This window comes from Esox lucius, chromosome 24 (assembly GCF_011004845.1).
Source record: "Esox lucius isolate fEsoLuc1 chromosome 24, fEsoLuc1.pri, whole genome shotgun sequence".
NCBI lineage: Eukaryota > Metazoa > Chordata > Actinopteri > Esociformes > Esocidae > Esox > Esox lucius.
The window spans coordinates 28,276,104-28,290,462 of NC_047592.1; the positions used below are offsets into that span (position 1 = coordinate 28,276,104).

General features: G+C 41.5%; 1 pseudogene; it reads left to right on the top strand.

Moving 5' to 3' along the window:
- The first annotated feature begins 11,946 nt into the window (after positions 1–11,946).
- On the top strand, positions 11,947–13,227 carry LOC105009170 (annotated as a pseudogene).
- Positions 13,228–14,359: the final 1,132 nt, after the last annotated feature.

Sequence of the window (14,359 nt, forward strand, 5' to 3'; positions counted from 1 at the left end):
CACTCTATCCAACCTTTCCTGCTGCTGACCCATACGCTATACACCCATAATCCACCACCGATCTAATTAATGACACATACATGGTCCTCAACGCAGCTCTACCAGCCCCCCAACTTTTCCCCATCAGGCAGCGCATCACATTCAAAACCTTCTTACATCTCACCACCACCCTCTCAATATGCTCTCCCCACGTCATTCAGGCATCAAAGATGACACCCAGAAATCTGAAAACCTCAACCTTCTCCATGGTCTTCCCATGCAATTGAACTTTAACCTCATCACCCACCTTCCCCCTTGTGAAAATTACTACCTTTGTCTTTTCCACTGAAAACCTAAAACCCCACTGTCTTGCCCATCTTTCCACCCCATCTACCGCTTCCTGAACCTTCCTGACAACATTTTTGCCTGGCTTGCCCCTCCACTGTTTCCATGTACCCCTGTGCCAATCTCAAACAGGGATTGTAAAAGTTCACAACCACTATCACCCCCCCTCCTACCCACAGCTCAACCACAATATACTCCAGCTCCATACCCTTACCTACCACCCTAAACGGTATTCCCTCTCTGACAAACGTGGCACAACCCCCCCTCCCCCCACTGCCCTGTCTCTCCAAATCCCCACATATCCCTGTATAACAAATTCCAACCTTGGCCTGAGCCATGTTTCCTGTACACATATCAAATCCGGAGCCACTGGACCATCCACTAGAAATTGCTTGAACTCCTGTCCATTCGCCAACAAGCTTCGATCATTCCACTGCAGGATGACCACCATAACTATGTACCACTGATACATGGCTCCTGCCTTGGCTGAATGAGGTCCTCCTGTACCTCTTCCCATGTCAGCCCTACCATATCTAGGTGCCTCTCTGCTGCTATAACTATAAGCCTAATCCTCTCCGTCTTAGATTCAATCTTAGCTGTACTATTTATTGCACCCGCAATAAACGTAACCAGTTGTCTCTTTCTCACGACCACCAAGTCCCCCCCTTTCCCACCAACTTATTCTGTTTATCTTCCCCCTGCTCCCTCAGACTCTCTTCATTCCTACCCGCCTCAAAGCCTCCGCATAGGACACTTAACTCTCTTCCCTCACTTGTTTTACCTCTACCGCCTGTTTCATTACCACACACCCACCATACGCTACGCTATGTGCACCCCCACAGTTACAGCAGGTTGGCTGGACACCATCCCCACACTTCCCATAATCATGCTCCTCCCCACACCTGGCACACCTCTTCCCCTCCCTACAGCCAGCAGCCACATGCCCAAATCTCTGGCAGTTGTAACACCTCAAAGGCTTGGCCACATACAGCCTCATAAAATAACTCATATATCCAATGGTAACCTTACTTGGCAGCACACTATCCTCAAAACACAACATTATAGACGTACTGTCCACCCTAACACCACCTTGCTGTTTGCATTCTTTGCATTTCTTTGCGGAGAAATAGGGCCTTGGGGGTGAAGCAGGTAGGAGGTCGTAAGGTAGGGTCGAGCCGGGTGAAGACTCAGACAGGTAAGCAATGGGTCAAAGGGGTTATAACTGGGGTGGCTTTGAGTGTGGATGACCAAATCCCCACCCTTAACCACTTTAGCCCCCACCACCTCACCCACCTCCTTGTGGATTGCAGCCGTCAGTTTCATTGGACTCATCCCCCCTACACCCCCACCCTCCACAAATGTCAGCAATACCTTGTTCCCCATACCTATCTCAACTACCCCCAGCTCTTCCTCCCCACTACTCTCTCCTCCCTAATCGCCATTACTATTACCCATACTGTATAATTTCCTTCTTGTTCCCCTCTTCCTCCATTGCCCTGTCCATCCATTTCCCACCCCCTTTCATACCTCCCCTATCCCACTCCTTATGCTTACTTGCCTTGCCCTTACCTGTACCACTATGCTCCATAGCAGCTCCACTCTCCCCTTCACTATCGCCCATCGCTGACCCAGTCACAACACAGCCGTGCCGAACCGCCGTCACCTCGAAAAGCGAACTCGTTGTCTGCGCGCGTTGTTTTGAAAAATCTACCTCCACTTCCGGCCTCCTCCTCCTGAATATTCCCAATATCAGCTCGTAATCTTCCAAAATACTACCACCTTGTAAAAGGGAGCAGGTGTGACCTAACGAAAAATGTAAGCTGCCGATGGGATTAGACGTGACAACGTCATTGATTATTAATTGACATGAAGTCACATGGCAAAAAAGCTTACCGGCTGTAAAAGTGAAGTCTTACCAAGGGAAATTTGTTAGAAAAAATATCTGCTAAAAACATCTATGTGTACAATAATATATGATTTGTGTAACATTTAACAAGAAACTAACCTCACTGGACACACATATTCTAGACTATTTATTTTTTTAAAACATAGTACCTGGAATACCCTCAAATATTATACTGTTCACAAAGTACGACATTCGGTTCATGAGATCTGAGCTTCACTCTTTCAATTTTCGACTGAGTGCTACAGCGCTACAATGATGGCCAAGGTCCTTCAGAGCATTTTGAAGCGTTTTGAACCAGAGGGGACCGAGATACGGACCTCAGAAAATGGCCCTGGAGAATAATAATAATAATAATAATAAACGTACAAACATAAAATGGTTCCAGCAACTTCGTTGCTTGGCCCCCTTATAATAATAAAACCAACAAAAACAATAGCGTACCCGTACCTACAGTACTTGGTCCTCTAATAATAATAAAACCAACAAAAACAATAGCGTACCCGTACCTACGGTACTTGGTCCCCTAATAATAATAAAACTAACAAAACCAATAGGGTACCAGTACCTATTGTACTTGGTCCAGTAATAATAATAAAACCAACAAAAACAATAGGGTACCCGTATCTATGGTATTTGGTCCCCTAATAATAATAATAATAAAACCAACAAAAACAATAGCGTACCCATACCTACAGTACTTGGTCCTCTAATAATAATAAAACCAACAAAAACAATAGCATACCCGTACCTACGGTACTTGGTCCCCTAATAATAATAAAACTAACAAAACCAATAGGGTACCAGTACCTATTGTACTTGGTCCAGTAATAATAATAAAACCAACAAAAACAATAGGGTACCCGTATCTATGGTATTTGGTCCCCTAATAATAATAATAATAAAACCAACAAAAACAATAGCGTACCCATACCTACAGTACTTGGTCCTCTAATAATAATAAAACCAACAAAAACAATAGCGTACCCGTACCTACGGTACTTGGTCCCCTAATAATAATAAAACTAACAAAACCAATAGGGTACCAGTACCTATTGTACTTGGTCCAGTAATAATAATAAAACCAACAAAAACAATAGGGTACCCGTATCTATGGTATTTGGTCCCCTAATAATAATAATAATAAAACCAACAAAAACCATAGGGTACCCGTACCTACGGTACTTGGTGCCCTAATAATAATAAAACTAACAAAACCAATAGGGTACCAGTACCTATGGTGCTTGGTCCCCTAAACATGAAAGTAAAAAACAATTTAATGTCTCTTTACCAACGGTTAATATGCTATTATCCTGGCTAAATTATATTTTTCAATCATATACTTCTTTAAATATTAACCCATACCAGGTCATTACATACAGTGGGGAGAACAAGTATTTGATACACTGCCGATTTTGCAGGTTTTCCTACTTACAAAACATGTAGAGGTCTGTAATGTTTATCATAGGTACACTTCAACTGTGAGAGAATACAGAAAAATCCAGAACATCACATTATATGATTTTTAAATAATTAATTTGCATTTTATTGCATGACATAAGTATTTGATCACCTACCAACCAGTAAGAATTCCAGCTCTCACAGACCTGTTAGTTTTTATTTAAGAAGCCCTCCTATTCTCCACTCATTATCTGTATTAACTGCACCTGTTTGAACTTGTTACCTGTATAAAAGACACCTGTCAACACACTCAATCAAACTGACTCCAACCTCTCCACAATGGCCAAGACCAGAGAGCTGTGTAAGGACATCAGGGATAAAATTGTAGACCTGCACAAGGCTGGGATGGGCTACAGGACAATAGGCAAGCAGCTTGGTGAGAAGGCAAAAACTGTTGGCGCAATTATTAGAAAATGGAAGAAGTTCAAGATGACGGTCAATCTCCCTCGGTCTGGGGTTCCATGCAAGATCTCACCTTGTGGGGCATCAATGATCAGGAGGAAGGTGAGGGATCAGCCCAGAACTACACGGCAGGACCTGGTCAATGACCTGAAGAGAGCTGGGACCACAGTCTCAACGAATACCATTAGTAACACACTACGCCGTCATGGAAAAAAATCCTGCAGCGCACGCAAGGTCCCCCTGCTCAAACCAGCACATGTCCAGGCCCGTCTGAAGTTTGCCAATGACCATCTGGATGATCCAGAGGAGGAATGGGAGAAGGTCATTTTGTCTGATGAGACAAATATAGAGCTTTTTGGTCTAAACAGTGCAGCTTAGATGTGGAAACATCATTCTTTGGGGATGCTTTTCTGCAGAGGGGACAGGACGACTGCACTGTATTGAGGGGAGGATGGATGGGGCCATGTATCGCGAGATCTTGGCCAACAACCTCCTTCCCTCAATAAGAGCATTGAAGATGGGTCGTGGCTGGGTCTTCCAGCATGACAACGACTCGAAACACACAGCCAGGGCAACTAAGGAGTGGCTCCGTAAGAAGCATCTCAAGGTCCTGGAGTGGCCTAGCCATTCTCCAGACTTGAACCCAATAGAAAATCTTTGGAGGGAGCTGAAAGTCCGTATTGCACAGCGACAGCCCTGAAACCTGAAGGATCTGAAGAAGGTCTGTATGAAGGAGTGGGCCAAAATCCCTGCTGCAGTGTGTGCAAACCTGGTCAAGAACTACAGGAAACATATGATCTTTCTGTACCAAATATTAAATTCTGTTTTTCTGATCTATCAAATACTTATGTCATGCATACAATGTGATTTTCTGGATTTTTGTTTTAGACTCCGTCACTCACAGTTGAAGAGTACCTATGATAAAAATTACTGGCTTCTACATGCTTTGTAAGTGGGAAAGCCTGCAAAATCAGGCTATGTATCAAATACTTGTTCTCCCCACTGTATGTTGCTCTAAAACCTGTATATATTGTTCTGCAATAATGGTGTCTTCACAGATGTGTGCACTAATGCACCCTCATCCCATCATGGATGCTAGCTTTTAAACTGTGCGCTAACAACAAGTCAGATTGTCCCCTCCTTTTTAGTCCAGGTAGATTCTAAAAATAATTTCACATTTTGATTTGTCAGACCACAGGACAGTTTTTCACTATGCCTCAGTCCATCTTAAATGAGCTCAGACCAAGAGAAGGCGGCGGTGGTTCTGGATCTTGTTTATATATGGTTTCTTTGCGGGGTAGAGTTTCAATTTGCATTTGTGGATGCAGCGATGTACTGTGTTCAGTGTTTTTTGGAAGTGTTTCTGAGCCCAGGCAGTTATTTCCACTACAGAATCATGTCTGTTTTTAATGGAGTGCTGTCTGAGGGCCTGTAGATCACTGCCATCCAATATTGTTATTCAGCCTTGTGCCTTGCATTCAAAGATTTCTCTAGATTCTCTGAATCATTTAATTGTTATGTACTGTAGATGATGATATTCCCAAACTCTTTGCACTTTTTTACATTGAGAAATGTTTTTCTTAAATTTTTGTATTATTCATAATTGTTGTAATATTTTGTAATAACCCCTACTCATCCTCACTTCTGACAGACCCATCCTCTCTGGAATGATATTTTAATACCCAATCATGTTATTGACCTGTTGCCGATTGACCTAATTTGTTGTGTGATTTTCTACCAGTTTAGTTTTTTAGCATTACACAAATTTTCCAGTCTTTTGTTGCCTCTGTCCCATTTTTATTAAACGTGTTCCTGGCATCAAACTCAAAGCATGGCATATATTTTTCAAGAAACAAAACTTTTCTCAGTTTTGTACAATTTTCTTTTGAATATAGTGTTCAAACTATTTGCATTATCATTACATTCTGTTTTTAATTACATTTTATGCAGCGTCCCAACCTTTTTGGAAATGGGTTGTAATTTAGATAAGTTTCAATGGTCTGAATATATTATTTGAATGTCTGAATATAGTCTACATTTAACCATTCTGCTAAAGTGACAGCTAATGATGACCGATTGCAGTTAATGATTAATGTATGTAACATTAACTAATGCTGAAGATCTGATTTGATTAAAATATTAATTTCACTACTATATATACCTTTCTCTCTGAAAAGAGTGCCAGTGAACTCTAATGCATTTCCCTCCTCCCTTGTTTTCCATTGCAGCTAAGAGTTCTCTTTCTTTAAGGTTTTTATATGTTAAAACAAATTGGTGGTGTTGCCACAGTATCGAGCAACCTTCCTACATACATTGCAGTTTGTGATGTTTTCATTTACAGCTGTAAAAGATCTCCACACATATGGCAAGCCGTTTTAACATTTATTGCCATTTTTAACTAGTTCAAATTTTAATTCTTGATATCAACCTTTTGCATTCTTGATATCAACTTTTCACAGTCTTGATATCTATGGTAATGTGGCAAGCCGTTTTCATCATATATTCAGTCAATTATTATTTATTTATAGAATTGTTGATATACAAACCCGATTCCAAAAAAGATGGGACACTGTACAATTGTGAATTAAAACAGAATGAAATGATGTGGAAGTTTAGAATTTCAAAATTTTATTCAGAATACAACATAGATGACATATCAAAAGTTTAAACTGAGAAAATGTTTCACTTTAAGGGAAAAATAAGTTGATTTTAAATTTCAAAGCATCAACACATCTCAAAAAAGTTGGGACAAGGCCATGTTTACCACTGTGTGGCATCCCCTCTTCTTTTTATAACAGACTGCAAACATTTGGGGTCTGAGGAGACAAGTTGCTCAAGTTTATGAATAGGAATGTTGTCCCATTCTTGTCTAATACAGGCTTCTAGTTGTTCAACTGTCTTAGGTCTTCTTTGTCGCACCTTCCTCTTTATGATGCGCCTAATGTTTTCTATGGGTGAAAGATCTGGACTGCAGGCTGGCCATTTCAGTACCCGGATCCTTCTTCTATGCAGCCATGACATTGTAATTGATGCAGTATGTGGTCTGGCATTGTCATGTTGGAAAATGCAAGGTCTTCCATGAAAGAGACGACGTCTGGATGGGAGCATATGTTGTTCTAGAACTTGGATATACACTCACCTAAAGGATTATTAAGAACACCATACTAATACTGTGTTTGACCCCCTTTCACCTTCAGAATTGCCTTAATTCTATGTGGCATTGATTCAACAAGGTGCTGAAAGCATTCTTTAGAAATGTTGGCCCATATTGATAGGATAGCATCTTGCAGTTGATGGAGATTTGTGGGATGCACATCCAGGGCACGAAGCTCCCGTTCCACCACATCCCAAAGATGCTGTATTGGGTTGAGATCTGGTGAATATGGGGGCCATTTCAGTACAGTGAACTCATTGTCATGTTCAAGAAACCAATTTGAAATGATTCAAGCTTTGTGACATGGTGCATTATCCTGCTGGAATTAACCATCAGAGGATGGGTACATGGTGGTCATAAAGGAATGGACATGGTCAGAAACTATGCTTAGGTAGGCCGTGGCATTTAAACGATGCCCAATTGGCACTAAGGGGCCTAAAGTGTGCCAAGAAAACATCCCCCACACCATTACACCACCACCACCAGCCTGCACAGTGGTAACAAGGCATGATGGATCCATGTTCTCATTCTGTTTACGCCAAATTCTGACTCTACCATCTGAATGTCTCAACAGAAATCAAGACTCATCAGACCAGGCAACATTCTTCCAGTCTTCAACTGTCCAATTTTGGTGAGCTCGTGCAAATTGTAGCCTATTTTTCCTATTTGTAGAGATGAGTGGTACCCGGTGGGGTCTTCTGCTGTTGTAGCCCATCCGCCTCAAGGTTGTGCATGTTGTGGCTTCACAAATGCTTTGCTGCATACCTCGGTTGTAACAAGTGGTTATTTCAGTCAAAGTTGCTCTTCTATCAGCTTGAATCAGTCGGCCCATTCTCCTCTGACCTCTAGCATCAACAAGGCATTTTCGCCCACAGGACTGCCGCATACTGGATGTTTTTCCTTTTTCACACCATTCTTTCTACACCCTAGAAATGGTTGTGTGTGAAAATCCCAGTAACTGAGCAGATTGTGAAATACTCAGACCGGCCTGTCTGGCACGAACAACCATGCCACGCTCAAAATTGCTTAAATCACCTTTCTTTCCCATTCTGACATTCAGTTTGGAGTTCAGAAGATTGTCTTGACCAGGACCACACCCTTAAATGCATTGAAGCAACTGCCATGTGATTGGTTGATTAGATAATTGCATTAATGAGAAATAGAACAGGTGTTCCTAATAATCCTTTAGGTGAGTGTATATTCAATTGTGAATTAAATATAAGTTTTTGAGATTTGTAAATGATTCCATTCCTTTTTTAATCACAATTTGTACAGTGTCCCAACTTTTTTGGAATCGGGTTTGTACTATTATATATCAACAATTTTATTTCTTATGATCATTCATTCATTTATTGTTCTAAATAATAAAAAAAATGTATCTAAAAAAAGGCATTTTTCATCTCATCTTCATCTCATCTTCATCCACTTATCCGGTATCGGGTCGCGGGGGCAGCAGCTCCAGCAGGGGACCCCAAACTTCCCTTTCCCGAGCCACATTTGCCAGCTCTGACTGGGGTATCCCGAGGCGTTCCCAGGCCAGTGTCGAAATATAATCTCTCCACCTAGTCCTGGGCCTACCCCGAGGTCTCCCAGCTGGACATGCCTGGAACCCCTTCCTAGGGAGACTTACCAGATGCCCGAACCACCTCAACTAGCTCCTTTCGATGCAAAGGAGCAGCGGCTCTACTCCGAGTTCCTTACGGATGGCCGAGCTTCTCACCCTATCCCTAAGGGAGAAGCCAGCCACCCTTCTGAGAAAACCCATTTCAGCCGCTTGTACTCGCGATCTAGTTCTTTCGGTCATGACCCAGCCTTTTTATGGGTCTGTCAAAAAAAGGAATTTTTGAGATGGATAATTTGCATTTTTTGTCTCAAGAATTTCATTTTTGAGATAAAAAATGCTATGCTAGTGACCTTCATGTGGGAGGGAGTACATGTGCAGGCTCCTTCATTTTGTTTACAGACCTGTAACATTTTGCTACGTTAAGAGCGTTGTACACTGTGGCCATTGTAGACATTGCGGTCCATTGGCGTTCGTCTTACATCTTAAAATGGTTTGAGTTAGATTTTTTCTATATTATCTATTCAGCACACAACTCTTTTATAAAATTATTTTAAAAACTATTGTCATAATGTTTAAAGGTGTAGGCACAAAAATGTTTTGTCTGACTTTACACCCGAAGCACTACAGGCAGGCATTAAGCTGTACATCATTTGTAATAAAACTAAACTTTCATTTTTGGAGCTGTATATAGATGCTAAGCAGACCAACACAATCCAAAACCAAGTCATAAGTATCATTTTGTAGATTGTATTATTATGTTTTACTGTTCCACAAATATGTTGGAATGATGCTGTTCCTAACAACAAAAGATGCAAACATGAGTTCCTAAGATATGGGCATTTCAATGGGTGTTGTTGAGCGCTTGAGTCACAGTCCTGACTTGGATACAAATTGCATCGCTCTATCCTTCAGTGTACATTCACCTGCGTAGTAACTTTGAAGTAATCTCAATTTTGAATGTATCTTTTTTATTAAAGGAAGGCATGGACAAGACTGGTAAGATGTCATCAGAAGAATTTTGAAGTCACACTCAGTTGACCACAATAAATGGGTCCCATCAACGGTCCTGCATTGGTCTTTTTAAATGATTAATATTGCGTAGAGGGTCCATCAGTCTGTGGTGCTGCCTCTGTTGGACATGGAGAGACCCTGGTCTCCTGGGTCACTGACCACCTGACTGGCAGACAACAATTTGTACTTGCAGACAGAAAGAATGTACTGAATATGTTCTGCCAGTCTGTTGTGTCTAGTGCCATCTTCTTTGAGGTGGTGTGTTGGGGTTCCATATCAGGTCTGGGGATGCGGAAAAGCTCAAACTGATCAGGAAGGGGATCAAGCTGGACATCTTGGAGGAGGTGGCTGAGAGAAGGACGCACCCTAAAAAACAGCAAATCTATACCATAAACTTGTAGTAACTAAATTGAAATCTAACCTTTTGGAATAGAAAACCAAAATAATTACAGAGGGCATAGTACAAACCATTAGCTAGTAAGAAATAAAGATATAATATACAATATTATGAATACTATGACATATTTAATGATAAATATAATGAAGGCAGTGTATTGCAAACAAACTATTATAATTGTTATTGTTAATTTGGATTTATTTAATAACTTCAAAATAAAAACCATTACAGTGATTCCCACCCCACACAATACGGGCACATTCATCTTCTCTGACTTTACTTACATATCAAATATCAATCAAATATATTTTATAAAGCCCTTTTTACATAAGTAGTTGTCACAAAGTGCTTATTCAGATATCCAGCCTAGAAAGCCAAAGGGCAAGCAACAACATGTTTGAAACCTAGGACTAAACCTGGAGAGTTGTCAGACTATGAGGGGTTATCTTCTGGTTGTGCTGATTGAGATAAGAGTGGATTACCTAAGTCACATCAATATTTTTGCATGTTCAGAAGACCAGCGGGTCAATAAATATAGGCAAGCTGTGTCCTTTTTTTAGGCAGAATCCAGACAAGCTGCCCAACCAGGTGAACAAGGACAACCAAGTGGGCTGTGGACGGTGTCTTCGGACAAGGCTAGCTAGGTGTTGTCCAGCCATGTAGTCGTGGTCCAAGGACCCTAAGATTCAATAGGACACCAGAGAAATAAGAGGGAGCATTTCTTAGATCAGGGGTATTCAACTTTTACCCGACGCGGTCCACAGCCTGCTGTTTTTCTGTTCTACGTCATAAAAGTCACTCACCCAATGTACCAGGTCAAATTCAGGCCCTGATTAGAGGCTTGCAAAGAATAAAGGAACTAGTTTCATGGGCTAGAGTTAAGTTTTTAGGGCATTAGATCAAAACAATACCATAAAATAAAATTCAAACTCTAGTCCCCTAGCACACCCTAGTCCCCTAGCACACTCTAACAGATATTACAGTCTGGAATGGTTTTTGAGTAACCACTAACCACATCTTACGTTTAGACTTAATCTTTGTCCGTGAAACTAGCCTCATGTGTTATAGCAATCTATTAGCCGCAATCTGAGGACATGGCTACCTTTGGATGATATATGCAGTGTATGAGCAGAAGCACACAAAAAGTGTTACAGGTGGTGAAGCCATGCCAGTGAATGCATGCTGTCTGAACACACACACTTGTAATATGTTGTCATTGAACCAAGGGCCCGTTCTTCGTACGTCGCTAACTCAGTTAGCTGGATTTGATTGTTGACGATTTGGCATGATCTTGGATCGTTTGGTTCTTCGAAGCTCATCCTAGACTTGCTGTCATAGCAACAGGTCCGTAAGCTTAAACCTGCTCGGGAGCAGGCTTATTTCATGTAAACAGGATTAGATTGAGGCTTTATGTGACAACTGCGCCCTCTGCTGCTTCACCTCCCCCTGCAGCGGACGGGCTCCAGCGTTCAACGTCACCGGCCTTCTGACACCACCGTCCATCTCATCATGCGTTTCACCTGTGTCCCGTTTAGCGCACCTGTTCCTCATCCTCATCATTCCCCCCAGTATATATGTTCCCTCTGCTCCCCCTGTCTTTGTGTGTAATTGTCTCTGTATGCCAAAAGAGCTGGGTCACGCTTCGTAAACATATTAAAAGACTGTGGCCTTTACGCCGTTCTCCTGCTCCTCCTTGTTCCGCCCTCGAAGCCGTGACACTTTATAAGCGGAGGAGATAGGGAAGTCTGTCGCAGCCATGTCTTGTCCGTTTTTACGCGAGCAACCTGTTGCGGAAGGTGCGAGAATAATTCGCAGAGCTTTTCAAATTAATCGGGTATTGCGGGATAGACAGGATCCTTTAGCCCAGCGCGAAAGTGTAATTGTTGAGAGATACCGTTTTTCTCGTGAGGGTGTCATTTACATCATTCATTTGTTGGAACCACACATTAAGTGTTCAACACGGAGGAGTCGGGCTTTGATAACTGCACAGACTGTGTGCATTGCCCCTGAGATTCTTTGCGAGTGGCACTTTCCTTTATACTATTGGAGACGCAGAGAACTTAGTGAAAAGTGCTGTCTGTCACGCCATTCGCAAAGTTTACCTGGCACTCAAGCAGTTTTTAGGGGTTTTTGTGGTATTCCCAAGCCACTTAAGACCCCAGGTTGTAAAGCAGATTTTTTTTGCTATTGCAGGTACATTTATAATTGTTAATGACATGCAATCATGACCATGCCAAAAGGTATGACTAACAGTATGTGTCATTCAGGCTTCCCGAACGTGATTGGTGCCATAGACTGCACACACATCCCCATCAAGGCCCCACCTGGCCCAAATGAAGGAGATTTTGTAAACCGAAAGGGGGTTCACAGTGTAAATGTGCAGGTAAGTTACTATTACAATTTATAATATTCCAGATTAGTAATATATTACATTAAAAAAAAAGGAATGAAATCAAAAAGTATGCAGTTGACTGACTAAAATCTCTCAGATGGTGTGTGACTCTATGTTCCATATTACAAATGTGGAAGCAAAATGGCCAGGATCAGTGCATGACTCAAGAATTTTCAGAGAGTCACATTTATGCACATTATTTGAACGTGGTTAGGGAACATAAATGTCAAGCTCACAGTATTACACACACACTTATGCTGAGCCTAATTTTGATGGGATCCTGCTTGGAGACAGGGGCTATGCCTGCAGGCAGTATTTTATGACGCCCTTCCCTGACCCAAACCGTTACAATGCAGCTTTAGCCAGGACAAGGGCATGCATTGAAATGACCTTTGGGCAACTAAAGGAAAGATTTCAGTGTCTGAAAAGACTGAGGGTTGCACCTGACAGGGTCTGTGACATAATTGTTGCATGTGCCATATTGCATAACATCGCCACTATCAGAAAGGAGAGGATCCCTGTGGTGGGGGTGCAGCCTGATGATGACCTCCAGCCAGTGCACTTGGACCAACCTAGTGGCAGAACTGCACGGGACAGAATTGTGGAACACCATTTTTGAATGTGTAATAAAAGACGACAAATATGCTTAGTTTCCGGAGTTTTATTTAAACAATTCTTTATAAAGAAAAGCCAGCAAGTCATCTTTTGCCTGCAATAAGAGATAGTTATGTAAAGTCAGCAATACTACTATGTGTCAAATGGTGTATTAGCACTTACTCTGAAGGTCCTTTTGAAGCAACTCTATCTCTAGAGCAATTTCTCTTTTTCAAGTTGTCAAGTTCAATTTCTCCTCTTAATTTGCGTTTTTTCAGCTCAAAATACTCAATTTTTTGTTGAAGATGCCGTTTATAGAGGGAACGGATGTTACCCTGTCATTTTGTAAAAGAAAAAAAAAAGGCCAAAACATGCCTCATGCAACAAAAGTAAAAGTACTACACTGTCCACCTCTGTATTAGTTCTTTGTGCAGACTCTTCTGCAAGCCTTTCTGTAGGCCTTTCTCTAGGTGGGGACTCCTGCAACTCAAATTGCAGACAGAAAGAATAGGTACACAAGTAGGCTATATACAAATTAGTGTAAAGTTTTTTTATGCACTTACAGGTTCTTCCTCCAAAGGACAGTCTTCTGAGAGGGTTTCTTCACTGTCCTGTGCAATGGAAATAAATGGGTATTACAGAGTGTTGCACTTTCTTCCCTTTATGCAAGTTAGAAAAAGTACACAACTTACTGCATATGCTTCAGCCACCACTTGCATGGGAACAGGTAAAAGTGTTGGTTTATTATGTAAAACTGCACAAAAAGGGGGGGGGGGGGTGTTGTCATTACAATTAACTACACTGTAAAAAATATAATGTGATCAATAACTCATGGCAACATATTTTGTATTAACTACATTTTTGAAGTTTTCACTTTCACAAAGAGTTGAAATGACTGTACCAGCCATTTGGATTATACTTCATTTAATGCAGCAACAAATAATTTTACAGTGTACTAAGAGAATTGAAAGCTCATTTAGCCTACAAATAATGAAGGTGTTGCTGCTACCGGTCCCTGTCTTTGGGTCTGAGGAAGAGCTGCCCCCAGGGATGCCCTCCAGAATGGTTCGGTTTTCATTCAATCCAAGGGCCAGCTCCTCTACTGGGGTATATTGTGGTGGTGCAGGACCACCACCTGTTTGTTTGTTTTTTTTTCA